The sequence below is a fragment of the Oryx dammah genome, unplaced genomic scaffold (assembly GCF_014754425.2).
Source record: "Oryx dammah isolate SB20612 unplaced genomic scaffold, SCBI_Odam_1.1 HiC_scaffold_21, whole genome shotgun sequence".
Taxonomy (NCBI): domain Eukaryota; kingdom Metazoa; phylum Chordata; class Mammalia; order Artiodactyla; family Bovidae; genus Oryx; species Oryx dammah.
The window spans coordinates 25,446,828-25,469,433 of record NW_024070205.1 but is presented as its reverse complement, the minus strand read 5'-3'; the positions used below and the strand labels follow the sequence as shown (position 1 = coordinate 25,469,433).

At 41.0% G+C, this 22,606-nt stretch overlaps 1 protein-coding gene across 2 annotated transcripts in view; it reads left to right on the top strand.

The window, feature by feature from the left end:
* The first annotated feature begins 6,509 nt into the window (after positions 1–6,509).
* The window catches only part of RABGAP1L (RAB GTPase activating protein 1 like), a 722,977-nt gene continuing 706,880 nt past the window's right edge, over positions 6,510–22,606 (top strand). Inside the window, exon 1 of one of the 2 annotated variants that reach the window (XM_040263944.1) lies at positions 6,510–6,714. The gene's annotated coding sequence lies outside the window, so the exon portion shown is untranslated. The remainder of the gene's footprint in view (positions 6,715–22,606) is intronic. The other variant, XM_040263947.1, reaches the window with a different exon arrangement.

Here is a 22,606-nt window from a genome sequence, read left to right as displayed (position 1 = left end):
GGGTTCGGCAACCCACTCCAGTATTTTTGCCTGGAGAATCCCATGGACAGAGGAACCTGGCGGGCTATAGTCCATAGCATCGCAGAGTCAGACATGACTGAAGTGACTTAGCATGCATGCATGAAGCTTTTAAAAACAAGCAAAGAAAATAAAAATTCAAGCAATTTAAACATATTCTCCTTCCTAATTTTATTTATGCAATACATTTGTTGAAGAACTTGGTGGTTTGTCCCATAAATTCTCCCACATTCTGGATTTTGTTGATTGCAAAAAAAATTTCTTACCTTTAAAAAAAAAAAAAAGAACTGTATGCTGCTGCAGCTGCTGCTAAGTCACTTCAGTCGTGTCCGACTCTATGCGACCCCACAGACGGCAGCCCACCAGGCTCCACCATCCCTGGGATTCTCTAGGCAAGAACACTGGAGTGGGCTGCCATTGCCTTCTCCAATTAGAACTGTATAATGAAGTATATACATATATTTATTGTATTTTTTTAATAGGTAAAATCTATATGAGGGATAGGGAAGAGAAGATTGGCCGTATGGTGATAATTGTTCAAGCTGAATGCTTGGACATGATGACAAAATACTATTCTGTCTACTTTTTATGTGTTTAAAGATTTTTGTAATAAAATGTCAAAGTAAAACAAATCCTGAGGTTCATCCCAGAGTTACTGAATCTCTTTGGGGCTGAGTATAGAAGTCTGCATTTAAAAAATAAACTCCCAAGGTGATTTTGTTATACATGAAAGAGGGAGGCTGCCCCAGACCAAAGAAAAGGACTCTGAGGGGAAGATGAATTTCAGACACCTGCCACAAGGTATGGGAAAAGTTTTGGTAAGTGTCCTTTTTATTTCTTATTGAATCACAAAAGTAGTACATCAGCATTCTTCTTCAGAGAAATATCTATGATTCTGCTTGTCTTTTCTACTGCTGAGGAAATTTTCTGATTCCTACATACCTATTGTTTGATTTTGCTCATAGTCTTGTAAGGGTGATTTAATAGGTTTGGTTTATCATGTAGGCTTGGGCTTCCCACATGGCACTAATGGTAAAGAACCCGCCCGCCAGTGCAGGAGACGTAAGAGACACAGATTTCATCCCTGAGTCAGGAAGATCCCCTGGAGAGAGGGTATGGCAACCCACTCCAGTAGTCTTGCCTGGAGAAACCCATGGACAGAGGAGCCTTGCAGTTAATGGTCCAGACGGTCTCACAGAGTTGGACATGACTGAAGCAACCCAGCTCAGAGTGGCAAAATTGTGAGGCTTACATGAGCACCATCATGTAGGCTTAGTATGACTTGCGTGCATTAGTCTGACGAAGCCTACATGATGGTGCTCATGAATTATTCCGAATTTTGGGCTTCCCAGGTGGTGCTAGTGGTAAAGAACCCACCTGCCGATGCAGGAGATGTAAGAGATGGGAGTTCGATCCCTGGATCAGGAAGATCCCCTGGAGGAAGGCATGGCAACCCCTGGAAAATCCCGTGGACAGGGAGGACTGGCGGGCTCCTGTCCATAGGGTAACAAAAAATCGGACACTACTGAAGCCACTTAGCACACAGGCACACGCAATCTGAATTTCAGCTCTACACAGAACTGTGAAATATAAAAATTTGTCTTCTACAATATATCTATGTTCTCTTTTTTAAAAAACATTTTTTTCATTTGGCTGCGTCAGGTCTTAGCTGTGGCATGTGGGATAGTCTATCTTAGCTGTGGCATGTGCAAGCTTTCTTGTGGCTTGCAGAATCTTTTAGTCGCAGCAAGATGTAGGATCTAGCTCCTTGACCAGGAATCAAACGCAGGCCCTCTGCATTGGCAGTGCGGAGTCTCCAGGGTCACCACCTCTGGGTCACCAGGGAATAAGTCCTAACAATATATAGCCTCTTCTATTACGTCTTTCTCTGTTGAGTCTTTCCTTCCTCAGGTTCTCATTGTCTCTTTTTCTATCTTTCCAATAGTAAAAAACCACTCCAAACTCATATGATAAATTCATTTACACAAAATTACTGATACTCTTCTCAGTGAAAGCTGATTTAAACAGGGCAGAGGATTGAAGTCACAGTTTTTTTTTTTTTTTTTTTTTTAATGTAGTGATGGATTCTAAGGGATTAGGTTACCTAGTCAGGGAAGGATTTGGGGGGTGGTGGTGGTGAAGTTTCTTTCAAGACCCTGTAGAATTTTATCCAGTAGGTTGTTACCTATTCATCCCATTGGAAGTGTATTCTTAGAAGTGTCAAATAATGCAACTAAAGCTTTTTCTTCTGTAACATGCATGGAAAATTTAGCTTTGGCTGCAAGCAACAAAAAGCCACACTCAAACTTTCTTAAATAGATAAGGAAATTTATTGGCTTAGGTAAGTTACTAAATGCAGAGGAAGGTTGTCGGTTTCATTCTGGGTTCAAGCTTGTGTGTCATGTGTTAGCTTCAGGCTGGCTTCACTTATGGCAGCAAATTGGCTATAGTAACGATGGGATTCACATTCATCCATCACACTCAGCAAAGAGAGACAGAAAGAAAGGTGAGAGGGCACTTTTCTCCCAACACAAGCTCAGGCCTTCCTTGTACTGGACCAGTTTAAATCTGTGTTAGCATCGATCACTGACAGAATCAGGTGAAGACCTGATTAGACGGATTGGAGCTGGGCCTATTCCCATTCAAATCATTAGCTGCCTTATAATTGCAAATGCACACGTGGGTGGGAATCAACCAATAATACTCATCATAAAAACAAGACAATGTTCCACCTCGACTTCTCTGGTGGTACAGTGGATAAGAATCCACCTGCCAATGCAGGGGACCTAGGTTCAATTTCTGGTCTGGAAATACCCCACATGCTTTGGAGCAACTACAGCCCGTGTGCTGTAACTACTGAAGCCCATATGCCTAGAGCCTGTGCTACATAACAAGAGAAGACACTGCAATGAGAAGCCCATTCACCGAAAATGAAGAGTAGCTCGCGGTCACTGCAACTAGAGAAAGACTGGGTGCAGCAATGAAGATCCAGTGCAACCAAAAGATAATGAATAAATAAATAAAGCTATAAAAAGATTATGAGACCTTATTTAAAAAAAATCCACCTGCTTAAATACTATAGTTCAAACTCTTCTATTTTTTTTCAACATTGAACTTCTTTCCAGTTTTTGATATTCTGATATTTAAAATTGGAAACTGAAGACCCACATGGAAGAAACAGGGCAATGTGAGGTACAATAAGGAATGCAGAGACTTTGGAAAAGAGACAATACATATTTTATAGTTTTCTGTCCCCATGTGAAACTGTAATCCCACTGTTTCCAAATTTTCCACTTTTTAAAAAGAAGGCTGAAAAGAATGTGAAATCTTCTGGCTTTGAACTTTGGCTAACTTTTTAAGCACCATGCACACTAAACAAAATACATCTGTGGGTTAGATCTGGATCTAGGCCACTGGTTTCATGTTATGAATCATGTTAGAACATTTTATAACACCTTCCCTCAAAGTGAGAGCCTCAGTCCTCTTATGAACCAGGGCTGCTGGTGTATGTTTAATGCTAAGGAAGCCATAGTGGGGAGAGAAGTGAGCAGTACTCGTTTTGTGAAGAACGCTTTGTTACTAGTTCTCTGGCATATACTTAGAATTGTTTTCTTGGTAGTGAGGATGTGTTTGTATCAAATCACCTTCACTGTCTCTTATCTGTGTTTTCTTGTGACTCGCCTCTTATCTAGGTTCTCTTGTGACATCTCTTATCCAAGTTCTATTGTGAGGAACAGCTCAGTTTTACAGAATGACCCTTCGTGATTAAGAGGTGTAACATGTGGCTATGGGACAGAGTACTTTTCCTTTTAGCAAGCTGGCACATCAATGATCCTATAATAGTGACTTAGCTGTTATGCTCCACTTTAATAGGACAATTAACTAGCAACAGCCAATGATAGACATTCTTATGCTGCCAAAGGCTTGTGGTACTGAATATGGGAACACTAGGAACTAAAAAGCCTCTTGATGAAAGTGAAAGAGGAGAGTGAAAAAGTTGGCTTAAAGCTCAACATTCAGAAACTAAGATCATGGCATCTGGTCCCATCACTTCATGGGAAATAGATGGGGTAACAGTGGAAACAGTGTCAGACTTTATTTTTGGGGGTTCCAAAATCACTGTAGATGGTGACTGCAGCCATGAAATTAAAAGACGCTTACTCCTTGGAAGGAAAGTTATGACCAACCTAGATAGCATATTCAAAAGCAGAGATATTACTTTGCCAACAAAGGTCCGTCTAGTCAAGGCTTTGGTTTTACCAGTGGTCATGTATGGATGTGAGAGTTGGACTGTGAAGAAAGCTGAGCGCTGAAGAACTGATGCTTTTGAACTGTGGTGTTGAAGAGGACTCTTGAGAGTCCCTTGGACTCCAAGGAGGTCCAACCAGTTCATCTTAAAGGAGATCAGTCCTGAGTGTTCATTGGAAGGACTGATACTAAAGCTGAAGCTCCAATACTTTGGCCACCTCATGGGAAGAGTTGACTCATTGGAAAAGACCCTGATGCTGGGAGGGATTGGGAGCAGGAGGAGAAGGGGACGACAGAGGATGAGATGGTTGGATGGGATCACTGACTTGATGGACATGAGTTTGAGTGAACTCTGGGAGTTGGTGATGGACAGGGAGGCCTGGCGTGCTGTGATTCATGGGGTTGCAAAGAGTTGGACACGACTGAGCGACTGAACTGAGCTGAACTGAGACTTCTTTTGAACTTATGATTTAAAACTTTTAGTTCCTTTTTTGGGGGGTCTGTTTCTTAGTGAGTGCAGATAATTGTCATGGTGTTGCCCTTTTTGTCAGAAAGCTTTTTTCCAGTTAGCAGATATCAGAAAGCAGAAACCATGTCATTTTCATCTGTTGACATCCTTGTGCCCAGTGTAAGTTTACTAATATTTTATTTAGTAGAGGCTCAGTACATACTTGTTGGCTTCTTTATTAATAGATACAGATGATCTGAGTTATTCTGACCTTAACCTTATTAAATACCAAAAGTTCAGCATTTACTGGGTCAGGCTCAGAGTTAGGTAGTCTCTTGGGATACAGAGGTTAAAGGATTTCCTAGGAAGAAGCCCAGCACCTAGGGGAAATATTAAACAAATGTAATACTCAGTCTGTCCCAGCATCTATGAAAGTGAAAGTCCCTTAGTCCTGTCCCTCAGTCCTGTTCGACTCTTTGCAACCCCATGGACTATACAGCGTATAGTCCACTATACCATATATGGAATTCTCCAGGCCAGAATACTGGAGTGGGTAGCCTTTCCCTTCTTCAAGGGATCTTCCTGACCCAGGAATTGAACCAGAGTCTCCTGCATTGCAGGTAGATTCTTTACCGAGCTATCAGGGAACCCCTGAGCATCTATAGACATTTAAATTAGGGATTTCTCAAGGTAGCTTTTGGATCTAGGTGGGGAAATGAGTGCCGAAGAATTTAAGTAGGAGAGAGAATTTTAAACTAAAGAAGTCACTTTAGAGTGGAAATCATTGGACACATCTAATTCCTCCTGCAATGTCTTCACTTATTTATACAGTAACATTTATGGAGTACTTTCTCAAGTCAGACGCTCTGCTAGGCACGGTGGAAGATAAAAATGAAGCAGAGCCTCAAAAGATTCTTTAGTGGGCTAAAGTGTCACACAAATTTACCCAGATGAGGCGAATATATTCGGTGCCACAAACCTTTAGAAACAAAGTGCTAAGGAAATTCAAAAAAATTCCTGGTCATTTTTTTTTTTCCTCTAAGATCTATGAAGAAGGATATCCACAGTTTAAGGATCCGTACAGTATTAGCCGATGAAAGAGTTGGCTTATTTTTTAACTCTGCTAGTTTGTACCCCCAACTTTATTACCCCACAGGATAAAAAGGTGCAAATGAGGGTAAGTTTTCTTCATAAACACATAATAGTGCTTCCTGCTTAATCCCCACTGGTTATTTTCTTCAATCTCTCCTGAGTCCTACAGAAGGAAACTTTGTAAGCCCACAAGACACCTTGAAAGAGGCACAGAAAAGAGTAACTGACGAGAGAAGTTAGAATTCTTTAAGGTGACTTCCCTGAGGAGTACTGGGCACTAAGAATGACAATATACGTAAACCAGGTTTATGAGCAAGAGCACAATCGCCCCAAAGTAAGAATTATCTAAGAGATCAGTAATCGCTGGGCAACGCTTCAACCCAACTCGCTCGGAGATCGGGGTCGCCCTAGCGAACCCGCGCGGCTGGGCTCCCGGCATGGTTAAGCTCTGGGAAGTTCTGAAGCTACGCGAGCGTCTCTAGCCCCTTCCCGGGTCTCTACTCTTCACAGCCTAGGCGGGCCAGGTCTTCACTCACCGACGTTAACCCAAACACCGCCAGGCGGGGACGTGTACGCGCGTGCGCGCCCGCCGCTCAGGGCAGAGAAGGCGCCTCCGCCGTCAGGAGCGCGCACGCTGCGCCGAGGGGCCCGGACGTGCGCGCTCCCGACACGTCATCACCACCACCACCGCCTCCTCCTCCCCGACCCGCCCCCTCCCTCGCCTCTTCCTGCCGGGCGATCCTCCTCCCCTCCTCTCTCAGCTCCCTCCGCCCTGTTCCCTCCGCCCTCCCAGGGCTTCGGCGGCGGCAGAGTGAACGGGACGGGCCGGGCCGCAGAACGCTGGGCGGCGGGTGCTACGCGGGCGCCTGGCAGAGTTGTTCCGGCCCTTCCCGCGGAGACGAGAGGAGGTGAGGCGAGGGCGGCCTCGTAGGGGCCGACGGGCGCACCGGCGGCCCGGGGCCGCGGGCTGGGCTGGGGGTGTTGGCGCCGAGGCTGCGCCTGGGGAGGGTAGCTGTGGGGGCCGGGCCGGGACGGGATGCGAGAGGACCGCAGGAGGAAGGCTCGGGACTGTCGGTGGTTCCGCGGACATCGGTGGTTCTCCCGGGCGGCCGCTCCTCGCGGCCCGGGCGGGTCGGCGGGCGGGCGGGGTCGGCGCCCCTCACCTGAGGGCGGGGGTGGTGACTTGGGCGCTTGCCTCCAGATGTGCCCTCCTGACACTGCCGCCGGCTGCTGCCGGGATCGCTGTCCCAGCAGCCCCACGTCCGGGGGTGGGGGTGGGCGTGTGGTGAGAGTATTTTCTTACCCACGTTCAGGCATCTGTTCGTGACCGCGTCTCGCCCTCGCGCTCCCCCTGTCTCCGCCAGGCACTTTGCTCCGCTTCTGCTGTTGATGCTTGTGGTTTTGCTGGCTGGGATGGGCTGCGTGCTGGGCAGATCTCTACCTGTACGGAATGCCCCGCTTCAAAGTTGACCGCCTGACCATGCCAAACATCCCTCTTCCAGGTCGTGGGTGTTCAGTGTCCTGATAACTGAGTCAAAGTTTCTGAGACTGGGCTAGTACTTTGCACTGGTCGCCAGCGGTGCAGGGCTGGGCAGTGCGTCAGCATGTGGAAAGGGGCCACTGGCCAGCGGGGAGGTGTTCGGGTGCTAGGGAACTGGACCGATAGGATTGTTTCTGATCCCAGGGCAGTGTGTCCAGGTGCTTGTGTATTGTCCCTGTACTTCTTAGATGGGATCAGTTTAGAAAACGTACCGAAATTTACGTGGTCACTTGTAGAATTGAGAGTTTCATGTAAGTGACGAGAAATGCCCACCTCATTTTGCTGATGGTAAGGACAGCTTTCACTTGCCTGATAGATTTCAAAGCTGACTGGAAACTTGATTTCAAGGTCTGCAGTTCTGGTGCTGGAAGGTTTAGGGATTTTAAAAAATACATTTAAATTTTCTTGCGTGTGCTGGGGAGATAGTTGCTTTTTATAATTCTGAAAACACTGTATTACGGAAACCTGACTTTTCTCATAATAGTGTTTATGTGTGGCTTCTGCTGCACTTCTGTAGAATATCTGCCCATTTGTAGAATGATGGCAGAAGATACTAACATGAAGTTTGCTTGTGGTAAAATTGGAAGTGGATTTTTGCCCATGGAAAATACTGGTCCACAAGTTACCAGTATTGGAAAACTGGCCTGTGATTCATTATCTCAACAGAGTCCCATGTGAAACTGACAATGAAACTACAAAGGAGAAAGACCAGGTGAATTTAATGTATACGTTATCTTCAAATTGTATTAAATGCTTGTTTGGTTGGGGAGTTAGTTGAGACTGAGACTGGAGTCTTCAATCAGGTCAAAGTGTGCCCTGATATTTTGTATTGACAGGTCATCTGGGGAGAAGTGATGTAGCTGGGCAGTCTTTATATGTGAATGTATTACATAGCCTACATGATATTCTAGGAAGCTGGAAACAAAGTAGTAGGTCCTAGTACTATTGGGACATAGTGAATATACCAACCGACATAAAAGGCATAAAAGGTGTAAATGTGTGACTTTTTTTTTTGACCTGAGTTATTTGATCGTGATTTTTATATATTATAGTTGCAATGTTCTGTGAATTTTTGAGTCCTTGCTAATTGTTTCATAATTCAGATAATTTTCTTTTCACCTTAGTGGTTATTATGGTGTTTTAAAACTTGAGTAACAGAATTTTATTGGGTATGTGAAACAGTTTCTGTTTTATCAGCTCACCAGTTCTAAATTTGTGATTTCTAAAAACTTAAAATTTTCTTTGCCTTAACCCAAAGTTGAGCTCGTTCAGTTAGTGTATATTTATTTGAACTCAGATGATACAGCATTGAAGCTCAAAGTCCTTTTATCCGTTCTTTTGGAGTAATCACAAGAAGGAGTTCTCTTGTGCCAAGTTAAAATATTGTGAGTGGGAGCTAACAAGGCTTTGAGAAATTAGCTTTGAAGAGAGTAGTAGCTAAGTAGCAAAACTTTCTTGTTTTGATGGTGTAGAAATTGGTCTGAATTCTAGCCTGTTGTTGTCTTGAAGTGGTGTGGGGTCTTAATGGCTGAATAGAGGATGTTTGGAGGATGGAGATACTGTAGGCTAAGGGATTCCCAGGCACAGAGTTTTCTTTTTGCTGTGTCTCACAAGTTTTAATGAGTTGCTACATGTGTATAGCTCTTGTATGTGTGTTTATGTGTATTCAGTTGCTCAGTTGTGTCTCGTTCTTTGCCATCCTACGGACTATAGCCCTCTAGACTTCCCTGTCCATGGGATTTCCCAGACAAGAATACTGGAGTGGGTTGCCATTTCCTCCTTCAAGGAATCTCCCTGACCCAGGGATTGAACCCATGTTTCCTACATTACAGGTGGATGTTCACTGCTGAGCCACCAGGGAAACCAAGGTATAGCGCTTACTTTCTATACATAGGTCAGCCAGTGGACCTGAGCATGACCAGTAGCCCCAGGCTATTCCAGCCTCTGGTACAGCCTCTTATAGAGATGGTCTTATGAACATTTGGCACCACAGATAGTGGAGGCAAAGAAAATATTGACTAGAGCCTGAGTATGGTAAAACACTCAGTTTTTAAGGCAAGGTTTAATATTGTGACCATGAAGAAAGACATTGCTTGACTTGACTCTTGGCTTTTCAAAGAATCGGACATGACTGAGTGACTGAACTGAATACTTTTCACTTGATGGTCAATATTTGAAATTGGGTAGAAGTACCTACCAGCGGACCCTAATAAGGAATAGTTAATGGAATTAAGCAGAACTTGTATCTCAACATTCTCTTTTTCATACTTCATTTACTTTCCATATTGTACTCATGCAACAGATAGGATACTACAATTGAGTATTGCCAGTTTGTGTCCATGCTGACTTCTTTTTTTCATCTTTTGTATTTTTTTGGTGTAATTTTTGGGATTTTCCTGGGAAACTTCTGTGCATATATTCAGTTGATTTGGAGTTAGATTTGAGCTAACATTATTAGCCTGCTTGAAATTCTGAGCTTCCTTGTTTTCTAAATAACCTTAAAAATAGAAAACACAATTCTTTATAAACACTCAGGAAAAATCTGGTTACAGACTGTGTTGTGATAGACATAGTACAGCCCAAAATATATTCAATAAACTTTACTTCTCACCCAGTTTAGTAAGCTTAAGTAAGAAGAAAATAAGAAAGTATGTTTTTCAATAAAAGCCTGATTTTCCCAGAATATCAAGTCTAACAACTGTTTGCTGTGCTATTTTTCCCCTTGCCTATTCTAAATTCAACAAGTACATGTCTCTAGTCCCTGGCAAAAACTTAATTTTAGTAGTAGGGGATTCTCAGTAATGGAAGTCTATTGAGGGATGCAGGCTTGTGCTGGAGAATTTAACAGGGAAACATCAGGGATGGAAATTCACCTTTTTATAGCTCTGGTTTTCTTTGTACCCAGGTTCTAAGCAAGGGCTTCCCTGGTGGCTCAGTAGTAAAGAATCTGCCTGCAGTGTAGGAAATGGGGGTTAAATCCCTGGGTAGAGAAGATCCCCTGGAGAAGGAAATGGTTACCCATTCCAATATTCTTGCCTGGGAAACCCCATGGACTGAGGGGCCTGGCAGGCTACAGTCCATGGATTGCAAAGAGTTGGACAGGACTGAGCGACTGAACAAAAACAACAAGGTTCTTGGGTGGGTGAAGGGCACATATTCACAATTACATGGACCTTTTTTCATACTATAGGTTTCCTTTTCCTTTCCTGCTGTCTCCCCTAACCCTTTGCTAAATGAGCCATTGCAACTAGTAGGAGGATGTTGTAGTCCTCGGTTGGAACTGAACAAAGGCTGAAAACCTTGATCTTTTGCTAATACTTCCTAAGCCAGATTTTCACTTCCTGTAATTTGCCTTCTGGTGATACCAGTAGGCATCTCTCATTTTTGAAGAGACATGCAAATTTTGATGTTGAGATTACATATGTAACTAAGATTGCAATTTATTGTATTGTGTAGTACACATGGAAGAGGACTAGGAGATTGTTTAGCTGAACATTTATGAATGGTTTTGACTGACTCACAGTGAGAAATATATTTTATACCCATTCACCATGCGCACGCTCACACACACACAAAGTTGAAAGAAAATTTTGGTGAAGTAATACTTGTCGTTTTAGGCCTTTGCTGGAGCTGGCTTATCAGTTGACTTGTAAGAGTAGTTATGTCTCTGTTTCCACCTAGGTGCATGTGTAGCTTGAAATTGGCTTTGGTAGGAGTATTTACACCAGGGACATCAACAGATGTTACAATTCGAGCTTTTCTCTCTCCTTTGGATAGCCAGTTAAATATTCACAGTGTACCACTTCACTGCCTACAACATACTTTGATATTTTCTATTTTATTTCATTTTTTTAAAAAGATAATGCTGGGTTTTGATGCCAAAATTGATTTTACAGCCCGATAATGGATAACCATCTATGGTTAAAAACTGGCTTAGTCCACCTTCTTGACTTTGTGGATGAAAACACTAAAAAATTGAAGTTCAAGGTCATATAGCTAGTCATTAGCAAAGGGGGGTCTGTGGACTCCTAATCTGGAGTTATATCTAGTGGATTTATCTCTTTTCCTAACCCATGGAACTCAGAGAGTTTAATATGTGTAAAACGTGTTAAGCAGTTTGAACAGAGATGAATAAGGCATGAACCTTGACCCTGAGGCTTTATGCTTGTGTGGGAGATTAAATATGGAAATGAAGATAATGTAAGGCAGAAAGTAATATGTAGTAAAGAGATAAAGATAAGGAGGTACAAGTTAGAGAGGGGAGGGAGGGATTACCTTTAGTTGTAAGGATATGGGAAGAGGTGACATTTAAACCACGCTTTGAAGAATGGGTAGGATTTGGACATGTGGAAATAGGATGCATGGTAAATAGAGAAAGGTCTTTCTGGGCCAGGGTGATCAAAGGTATAGAGGGAAAGAGCCAGGTAAGAAAGAGTCAGTACCAAATGGTGAAGAGCCTGAATGCCAGTTTTCCTTTCTGTTTTTCAGCTTGTCTTTCACATTTGTCTCTGCAGTCATTTGGTACTCACTTCTTAACGTTCAGTAAGCTCTGTATGCTTTGCTGTTGACTTGACTATGACCCAGAGAGCACTTAAGTATCCTTAGAGTAAAAGCTGAGGGAAAAATTATTAGTGTAAGAGAAGCAAAGTTGAGTATACCAATCCTAAAACTGTTGGAAAGAAAGGGAAAACATTTTCTTTGTAAGGAGATATCATTATTTTTTGTTTTGCCAAATAGCATCAGATTGGCTATAGCAGGAAGCAGTTTTGAAAGTCTTTTTAAAGCACCTTCTAAAATGTGCTTTCTAAATGACTGGGTCTTAATTTGGAGGCAGGTTTGGCTTAGGCAGAAAGGCAGTTGATACAGATCCACAGCTAAGCTGACTAGTTTTCAGAATTTAGGACAGCAAAGCAGGATATTCATACCACAGCCAGTTGTGAAGGCTTGCTAGATTCTTTACTCAAGTAGTTCCTTTGATTTCAGCATTTATGTCTTTGACAACCTGCATGACTGGGGATGTTTTGAAGTCCTGGATGGAGCTTGCTTTGTTCCATACGGGAAATGAAGACAAATGACAGTATGTTGTGTCTGTTAATGAAACTGATTCTCAAGATTTTCTGCCTGTTGAAGATTTCATACTCACTGCTTCTAATTAAAATGATGCACAGTCAGTTTGAAGAAGCTTTACTTCTCTTTGACCCACCAATTCTATAAAGTAAAAGCCCTTTTAGATTGTTGCCCAGGTAACACATACAGACTGCTGGAAGTGTGTGGAAAATTTTGGTAATCTTGGTAATGAAGTTGCTATAGTAAAAAAAAAAAAACAAAAACAAAACTTCTTGGTAATAAGTTGGGTTACTTCTGGATGGTTGACAAGGAATTTTGGGGTTGAGATTTGGTTCCAAAATAAAATGAATGAATGTCTTTGCCATACTGTTTTCCTCATTTAAAGTTCTGATATGTATATTGTCCTGTTACTGTAGGTTTTAGCAGTTTCACGTGAACTGCTTCACAAGATAGCACATCCCAAATAGCATGATAAGAGTTTAGAGGCAGCATGCTTCAGATACTTCACACCACTTGAATGGTGCAGCTAATCATGTCAGCACAGAGGTAGGTGTTTTTTTTTTTTTTTTTTTTAACATGTTAGGTTTTTACAAATTGAGTTTATTAAAATTTTCTACTATCAGTTTTTTTGTGTGTATGTGGTACACAGTGTTATTAATTTAAACTATGCAAACATTTTCCTAAACACATATACATTGATGTGTATGTATAACACACATGCCACCCACCAATTGTTGGAATTTTTGGTGAGAATACAGTCTACCTGGTAAATGACTAAAAGTAAGTGATTTGGCTCTTTGAAGACTTATCTCTTAAGTCACAAATATAAGAGCCATGCACACCCAGTGGGTTTTTTTTTCTTTGTATGCCACATTTCCAGGAAAGTAGCATGTTTTAAAAGTCAAGCGTAGAATTCATTCGTACCAGTGAAGGAGTTCCGAATTTCACCCTTTCCCTGCGTTTTATGTGCACCTGTATTCTGCCCTCATCAGCAGTAGGAAAAATTGTATGTATGCATGCTCAGACACTCAGTTTGCGACCCCATGAACTGTATAGCTCATTAGGCTCCTCTTTCCATGGGATTTCCCAGGCAATAATACTGGAGTGGGCTGCCATTTCCTCCTCTAGGGGAATCTTCCTGACCTAGGGATTGAACCGTGTTTCCTGCATTGGCAGGCAGATTCTTTACCATTGAGCCACCAGAGAAGCCAGGCAAAATTACAGGGCCTTAAAAATCAAACTTCCACCAGAGGGGATGCAAATAACAAACACTATTTTTAGAGAAAATACAAACTTGTGGTTTTTCAGTTTTGAAGGTTTAAGAGAACTGTAACGCTGGTTTTTGATAAACAATGTTGAGTGTTTATTCTGTGCTTCAAGATGTACTTTGTCGTTTTTGAACCCCATTTCTAAGAGCATTGTATAAATGCACATGTTTCTTAGAGTGGTTATTAGGTATTTCCTTCTCTTTAGTAAATTTATCTTGATAAGACACTTGGGATAAATTATATCTTTGTTTAGTGAGAAGTCAACCTCTGAAGGGAGACTATACATATACTGGCAGATGATATGGTTTCTTAGGTTGTTTTATAGTAATTTTGTTGTCTCAGCAGCTAATAGCCATCAGACCTTAATCATTTATTATTTTATTTCCACAGAGGTCTTCTCTCATGGGCTGTATTCTTTCATTTAAAATCTCTGTCTCATATTTTGCCCTATTGTTAGTGGTCAGGTTTGGACTAATGTTAAAGACTTTGTGCTAGTCTTTCTATGCAAAGATGTTGCTTATCAAGTTGGTACTAAATTGTAATTTAGTTAATGTCCTCTTTCCTGCATCTGTTTTTTTCTCTTAATATTTTAAAATCTTCTTTTAACACTAAGCCAAGCTTCCTGGTAAAGTTAATGGGAAAAATGAAGTTAGATGTTGTTATTCAAATCTTTGGACCACGTGTTTGCTAGTACTAGTGAACCTATAAAAATTTTTTTACATAAGTTTGTCTGTTGTTCAGTTCAGTTCAGTTCAGTCACTTAGTCATGTCCGACTCTTTGCGACCCCGTGAGTAGCAGCACGCCAGGCCTCCCTGTCCATCACCAACTCCCGGAGTTCACCCAGACTCACGTGCATCAAGTCAGTGATGCCATCCAGCCATCTCATCCTCGGTCATCCCCTTCTCCTCCTGCCCCCGATCCTTCCCAGCATCAAAGTCTTTTCCAATGAGTCAACTCTTCACATGAGGTGGCCAAAGTCCTGGAGTTTCAGCTTTAGCATCATTCCTTCCAAAGAAATCCCAGGGTTGATCTCCTTCAGAATGGACTGGTTGGATCTCCTTGCAGTCGAAGGGACTCTCAAGAGTCTTCTCCAGCACTACAGTTCAGAAGCATCAGTTCTTCGGCGCTCAGCCTTCTTCACAGTCCAACTCTCACATCCCTATATGACTACTGGAAAAACCATAGCCTTGACTAGACAGACCTTAGTCGGCAAAGTAATGTCTTTGCTTTTGAATATGCTATCTAGGTTGGTCATAACTTTTCTTCCAAGGAGTAAGCGTCTTTTAATTTCATGGCTAAGTCATATCCCAACTTTTTGTGACCCCATGGACTACAGCATGCCAGGCTCTCAGTCCTTCACTATCTCCCAGAGTTTGCTCAGATTCATGCCCTTTGAATTGGTGATACTATCTAACCCTCTCATCCTCTGCATGAGTTAGGCAGCTTAATTTTTCAGTAATGAGTCTAGGCCTCTAATTATTTATTTATTTTATTTAATTACTTAATCACTCTGCTGTACACCTGAAACCAGCACTATTTAAATCAACTGTTCTTCAATAACACACACACACACTGAAACCAGCACTTTTTAAATCAACTGTTCTTCAATAACACACACACACACACACCCACACACCCACACACCCACTCACCTAGAGCCAGACATCCTGGAATGGGAAGTCATGTAGGCCTTAGGAAGCATCACTATGAATAAAGCTAGTGGAGGTGATGGAATTCCAGTTGAGCTGTTTCAAATCCTCAAAGATGATGCTGTGAAAGTGCTGCACTCAATATGCCAGTAAATTTGGAAAACTCAGCAGTGGCCACAGGACTGGAAAAGGTCTGTTTTCATTCCAATCCCAAAGAAAGGCAATGCCAAAGAATGCTCAAACTACTGCATAATTGCATTCATCTCACACCCTAGCAAAGTAATGCTCAAAATTCTCCAAGCCAGACATCAGCAATATGTGAACCGTGAACTTTCACATGTTCAAGCTGGTCTTAGAAAAGGCAGAGGAATCAGAGATCAAATTGCCAACATCTGCTGGATCATCAAAAAAGCAAGAGAGTTCCAGAAAAACATCTATTTCTGCTCTATTGCCTATGCCAAAGCCTTTGACTGTGTGGATCACAATAAACTGTGGACAATTCTGAAAGAGATGGGAATACCAGACCACCCAACTTGCCTCTTGCGAAACCTGTATGCAGGTCAGGAAGCAACAGTTAGAACTGGACCTGGAACAACAGACTGGTTCCAAATAGGAAAAGGAGTACGTCAAGGCTGTATATTGTCACCCTGCTTATTTAACTTATATGCAGAGTACATCATGAGAAACGCTGGACTGGATGAAGCACAAGCTGGAATCAAGATTGCCGGGAGAATATCAATAACCTCAGATATGCAGATGACACCACCCTTATGGCAGAAAGTGAAGAGGAACTAAAGAGCCTCTTGATGAAAGTGAAAAAGTTGGCTTAAAGCTCAACATTCAGAAAACTAAGATCATGTCATCTGATCCCATCACTTCATGGCAAATGGATGGGGAAACAGCGGCTGACTTTATTTTTTTTCTGGGCTCCAAAATCACTGCAGATAGTGATTGCAGCCATGAAATTAAAAGACTTTTACTCCTTGGAAGGAAAGTTGTGACCAACAAGGGATAGTATATTAAAGAGCAGAGACATTACTTTGTCAACAAAGGTCCATCTAGTCAAGGGTATGGTTTTTCCAGTGGTCATGTATGGATGTGAGAGTTGGACCATAAAGAAAGCTGAGTGCCGAAGAATTGATACTTTTGAACTGTGGTGTTGGAGAAGACTTTAGAGTCCCTTGGACTGCAAGGATATCCAACCAGTCCATCCTAAAGGAGAGCAGTCCTGGGTGTTCATTGGAGGGACTGTGTTGAAGCTGAAACTTCAATACTTTGGCCACCTGATACGAAGAGCTGACTCATTTGAAAAGACTCTGATACTGGGAAAGATTGAGGGCAGGAGGAAAAGGGGATGACAGAGGATGAAATGTTTGGATGGCATCACTGACTCAATGGACATGGGTTTGGGTGGACTCCGGGAGTTGGTGATGGACAGGGAGGCCTGGCGTGCTGTGGTTCATGGGGTCGCAAAGAGTTGGACACGACTGAGCGACTGAACACACATATAAATATATATATAATTTTTGATTATTTTCAATTATAGGTTATTATGAGATATTAAATATAATTCCCGGTACTATATACTAAGTCCTAGTTGTTTATTTTCTGTATAGTAGTGTGTATATGTTAATACCAAACACTCAGTTTATCCCTCCCACCCTCTTTTTCCCCTTTGGTAACCATAAGTTTTCTCTGCCTGTGAGTCTGTTTCTGTTCTGTAAATAAGTTCATTTGTATCACTTTTTAGATTCCACATATAATATTTGGTATCATATGATATTTGTCTTTCTCTGGAATATTTCACTTAGTATGATGATCTCTAGGTCCATCTGTGTTTTTGCAAATGGCATTATGGCTGAGTAATATTCCATTGTGTATATATACACCACATCTTCTTTATCCATTCATCTGACACTGGATACTTAGGTTGCTTCCATGACTTGGTTTTTATAAATAGTGCTGCTGTGAACAGTGGGATGTTCTAATTTTTATAAAATTCTGACATGCATTTTATATTTCTTGTTGGCACTGTCAATAGTTTTGATAGGTGAAACAGGTTTCTCCCCTTGCACTTGATTTCACAAACAATAAAATAGCAATCTCTACCATATGAAGATACCAGATAAAGGTTTTAAAGGATAATCCAATGATAGTAGTTCATAGAAACTAGTTCATTTAGCAATTAATGTGATGCTTCTCATTTTACTTGTAAGTTTCATTATGTTTACATGCTAAGTCATTGTGGAACTTTATTATTATGTGCCATTGAGAATTAATTTTTCTAGATAGAGAACTTCAGTAATTTTTATACTTGTGAAAATTTCATTTGGAAGAGGAGCATGACAGTAGATTTTATACATTATGGTTGGTCAAATTGAATGGAAAAAAAATCTGCTTTAAGCCACAAATTACTGAAAACATTTTTTGGTTTTGTGGAAGACAAGGTAGGTAGGGCCTAAGAGCTCAATTCTTGATGTAGTGTTGCAGTGAAATTCTGAGAGCATGAGTGATTCGCCACAGTTTTTCCTCTTTGCATAATAATAATAACAAAAACATTATTGAGTGTGAATGGGTTAGTTATTCTGTAAGATAATGTGCATTATCTAGTTAATCTTCACAATAACTACCTGAGGTAGGAACTATTACAGTGTCCAGTTTGCAGGTAAAGGAACAGGCTTAGAGAAGGTCATAACTTAGGATTACACAGCTCATAAGAGACAAGTCTCTTTTGCTCCTAAATTACCTCATAGCAACTCTCAACTGCTACTCTATATTGATGATTTCTTTAAATGGGGTTGATGATACTTGCCTTGAGTGTTTCATAGGGTAATTATGAGAACCTAAAAAGGTAAGATTTACAACAGGAAACCTATAAATGTGCCTGGTGTTTTCATTTTACTGGGAAATTTTTTGAGACGCCAAAGAAGTCTTTGAAATAGATAAGCACATATATTACTTTTAATCACTAAAATAAGTCAAACCATAAAATAAATCGAGTAAGTAGATTTTCATAGGCTGCTGTCTGAACAGCAGAAGACATATTTTGTGTGGGTCCAGAGGATCAGTGAGTGAAAGGTAAGTGGAGGCAGAAATGTAGGGATGTATTGAGTAGAAAGTGGATTGGATCATCTCTAGCAACCTGAATTCTTTCTGCAATGAGGAGGAGTATTAAATAACATTAGGTGACCTCAGAGATGCTTCCAACAGCAAGATCTATGAGTGTTTGTAATGGGTGACTTTTATTTTATTCTTATACCTCAAAATAGCTAGATATACCCCCAAAAGTTTTTATTTTAACTTGGATAATTAACAATCACTGTTCTTTAAATGTCAGTTTATTTATTTATTTGTTTGCACTGAGGGTGGAAAAATATATTATGGTTGCCTGGAGAGAATATATTTATGTATTTTGCTTTCTTCTCCACAAGATAAACAGATTGTTTTGAGGGTGCAGTGGGTAAAACAGCTTAATAGTATATTGTTGCTTGCTTGCGCTTAATACTTTTCTTGTGATTTTCCCTCAAATTTAGATTTCATAAGTGTGTATTTCCACATGAAAGTTACCATTATGAGTATGAAACGTCATTTTTATTGTATGGGGTGTTACAGTTTTATGGCTCTTTATACAGTTGGTTTCATTCTCTGACACTGTTTTATTCAGCAGGCGTTTGTAAGGCAAGGAAAGGATTCAATGCTTGAGAAGCAGAGATAAGAGATGATTAAGGAAATGACAGTCATATTGGAGAAACATACAAGTACAGTGGAGTGTAGCCAGGATGGGGGCAGTGTAGGATATGTCTTACAGGAAAGCTTCAGAGGGTTCTGTAACCTGATCTGAGTTGAGTTTAAAGAAGGTGAGAGGTGCATCTTAAGGTATGAAAATTTGAAGTTGTAACTCTTTACTTGGGTAGACCCAGTAGCTCCTTATCTTCTTGAAAGATGCAGAAACCCCCAAATGGATGTAATTTTTTATAAGTAATTACTTAAAAATAAAGCTGTCAGAGAACTTACTTTTATTTTATATATGATGCTGTGGTTTCTAAAGTAGCAGATTAATTGAAATGGTATCATAAATATACATACTGATAATAACAGATTGCTGACATTGATAGCAAGGAAGAAATAGGAAAAACTATATACGCACACACAACCCAACTCTAAAAACCATAGATAGTAAAGGAAAACAGCCTTGCGCACCTATTTAGCTTTGGGTATCTGTTGTATTTCTAGTAGTATATATAGAATAATAATGAAAGTTTGTCATGTTCTCTCTTACAAGAAAAGGTTAAATGTATGGTCTGTATAGTTCATTTATGAAGGCATGAAAGTTTTTTCTTAGAAAGATTTTAAAATATGAAATAGTGTGAAAACCAGAGGGTAAACTCTTATGTCAGTTATCAAATTGTTTATCTTGAGTGATTGATTTCCAAAGGGCTTTGAATAACCTTAGATTTAGTTTTTTTCTTATATATGACACATCTTTGTTGTTGTCTATTGCTCAGTCATATCTGACCCTTTTTGCAACCCCTCTGTCCAGGCTCCTCTGTGCATGGAATTCTCCAGACAAGAGTAGTTTGCTATTCCCTTCTCCAGGGGATCTTCCCAACCCATATACTGAACCCACGTCTCTTGCATTGCAGGCGGATTCTTTACTACTGAGCCACTGGGGAAGACCATATGACGCATAGACTGCATTTTTTATGGAATATTAGACATAGTTCAGACAGTAAAGAGTCTGCCTTCAATGCAGGAGACCCAGGTTTGATCCCTGGGTTGGGAACATCCCCTGTAGGAGGGCATGGCAACCCACTCCAGTATTCTTGCCTGGAAAATTCCATGGATGGAGGAGCCTGGCGGGCTACAGTTCACAGGATCGCAAAGAGTTGGACACAACTGAGAGACTTCTCTTTCTTTCACTTTCAGACATAGTTCAGCATAGTCTTTGCTGTGTAACATTGGCTAGAAATTATTTGCTTGCATTGTTCATTCGCTAAGTCCTGTGTGACTCTTCTGTGACCCCATGGACTATAGCCCACCAGGCTCCTCTTCCAGGGGTTCTCCAGGCAACAGTACTGGAGTGGGTTGCCATTTCCTTCTCCAGGTATTTGCTTATATAAAATATCAAACTTAGGATTCTTGACCATTTGGGTATCAAGTCCTTTTGAGAGTATGGACAAGGTTATTTTTCTCTTCTGGATGACTTATAGTTGTCTCTCTCAGTCTAGATGCTATCATCTTGAAAGCCTTCACTGAGATTGTAGACTGTTAGAAATCTGTTAGATATCTCTTATCTGTGTTTTTGGAGCATCTTATTTTCCTCCCTGTTGTGATACTAATAACATTGCATTGTAGCTTGTCTGTTTCTACTTTAGACTACAGTATAGGCTTTTTGAGAACAAAAGCTATTTTGTCTAGGGCTCTGGAATTGGTCTCCCCTCGATTTAAATCTTGGCTGTGTGTGGCATTGGGGAAATTATCTGTAAAGTGGGGATAATCGTACTACATAGAGTTATTTATCTTGAATATGTTAATGAATGTAGAGGAGAAATAACACAGTTTCTGGCACATTGTTTAGTTCTCATAAATGTTTCTTCCACCTTTTTTTTCTTATTGTGTCTGGCATTTACTTTTAAATGCTTTTAAAAGTATTACTACAGTAGTACTTTTAAAGTGGTTTTGTAAACTGTTAGAGCTCATTTGGATCTATCATTAACATTATTAAATGAAAATTTCTTAAAATGAATAATAACTAGTATATAAAAAATACAGTCTTTGAGCTAGATATCAGCAAATCATGTAGTCTCCAAAGTTCATTATCAGCCTGAAAAACTTTCCCCAGGTCTTGTCAAGCATGTAATTGTTGTGATGGCAGTGGATTTCAAGTAGATGGGCCTGGTGCTCTGTCTGTGGTGACCTGGAGAATGGGGGTAGGGGAAGAGGAGGGAAGCTCAAGAGGGAGGTGATATATATGTATATAATTATGGCTCATTTGTGGTGTTGTATGGCAGAAACCAACACAACATTGTAAAGCAGTTTTCTTCCAATTTAAAAATAAAAAATAAAGATGCTTCTGAATATAAAAAAACTGAGTAGGTGGAAAAGACTGTAGAGTTCCTTTTTCTGAATTTGCTGCTTTCTGACCTTGTTCACTTGTCTTCGTGGCTGTGCCTCTTATTGCCATCATTTTGGCCTTGTTGTTGATCTGTTTTTTGGAAGGAAAGAACCCTGTGTCTGACAAACTTACTAGCTGTTTGACCTTGGGTAAGTAACCTTACTTCTGGGTTTATATATATGTATAACATTCAGAAAATGAAGATCATGGCATCCGGTCCCATCACTTCATGGGAAATAGATGGGGAAACAGTGGAAACAGTGTCAGACTTTATTTTTTGGGGCTCCAAAATCACTGCAGATGGTGACTGCAGCCATGAAATTAAAAGACGCTTACTCCTTGGAAGAAAAGTTATGACCAACCTAGATAGCATATTCAAAAGCAGAGACATTACTTTGCCGACTAAGGTCTGTCTAGTCAAGGATATGGTTTTTCCAGTAGTCATATAGGGATGTGAGAGTTGGACTGTGAAGAAGGCTGAGCGCCGAAGAATGGTTTTTCCAGTAGTCATATATGGATGTGAGAGTTGGACTGTAGAAGGCTGAGCGCCGAAGAACTGATGCTTTTGAACTGTGGTGCTGGAGAAGACTCTTGAGAGTCCCTTGGACTGCAAGGAGATCCAACCAGTCCATTCTGAAGGAGATCAACCCTGGGATTTCTTTGGAAGGAATGAAGCTAAAGCTGAAACTCCAGGACTTTGGCCACCTCATGCGAAGAGTTGACTGATTGGAAAAGACTTTGATGCTGGGAAGGATCGGGGGCAGGAGGAGAAGGGGATGACCGAGGATGGGATGGCTGGATGGCATCATGGACTCGATGAACGTGAGTCTGAGTGAACTCCAAGAGATGGTGATGGACAGGGAGGCCTGGCATGCTGCGATTCATGGGGTCGCAAAGAGTTGGACATGACTGAGCGACTGAACTGAACTGATAATGAAGTAGTAATAATGTCTCATGACTCTGAAATTTTAGAAATAGGTGCCTGGTGTATAGAAGGTGCTCCGTAGATGGTAGGTATTCTTAGCTCTCTTTTCAAGCCAGAATCCTTGGTACTCCTTCTTTATTAGTAAATTTGTTTGAAAGCAGCAAACCAAGAAATAGGGTGAAGGAGAACTGGATCACTGGGGGAATGAAAGCAGGGATTTTTGCACCAGCACTCT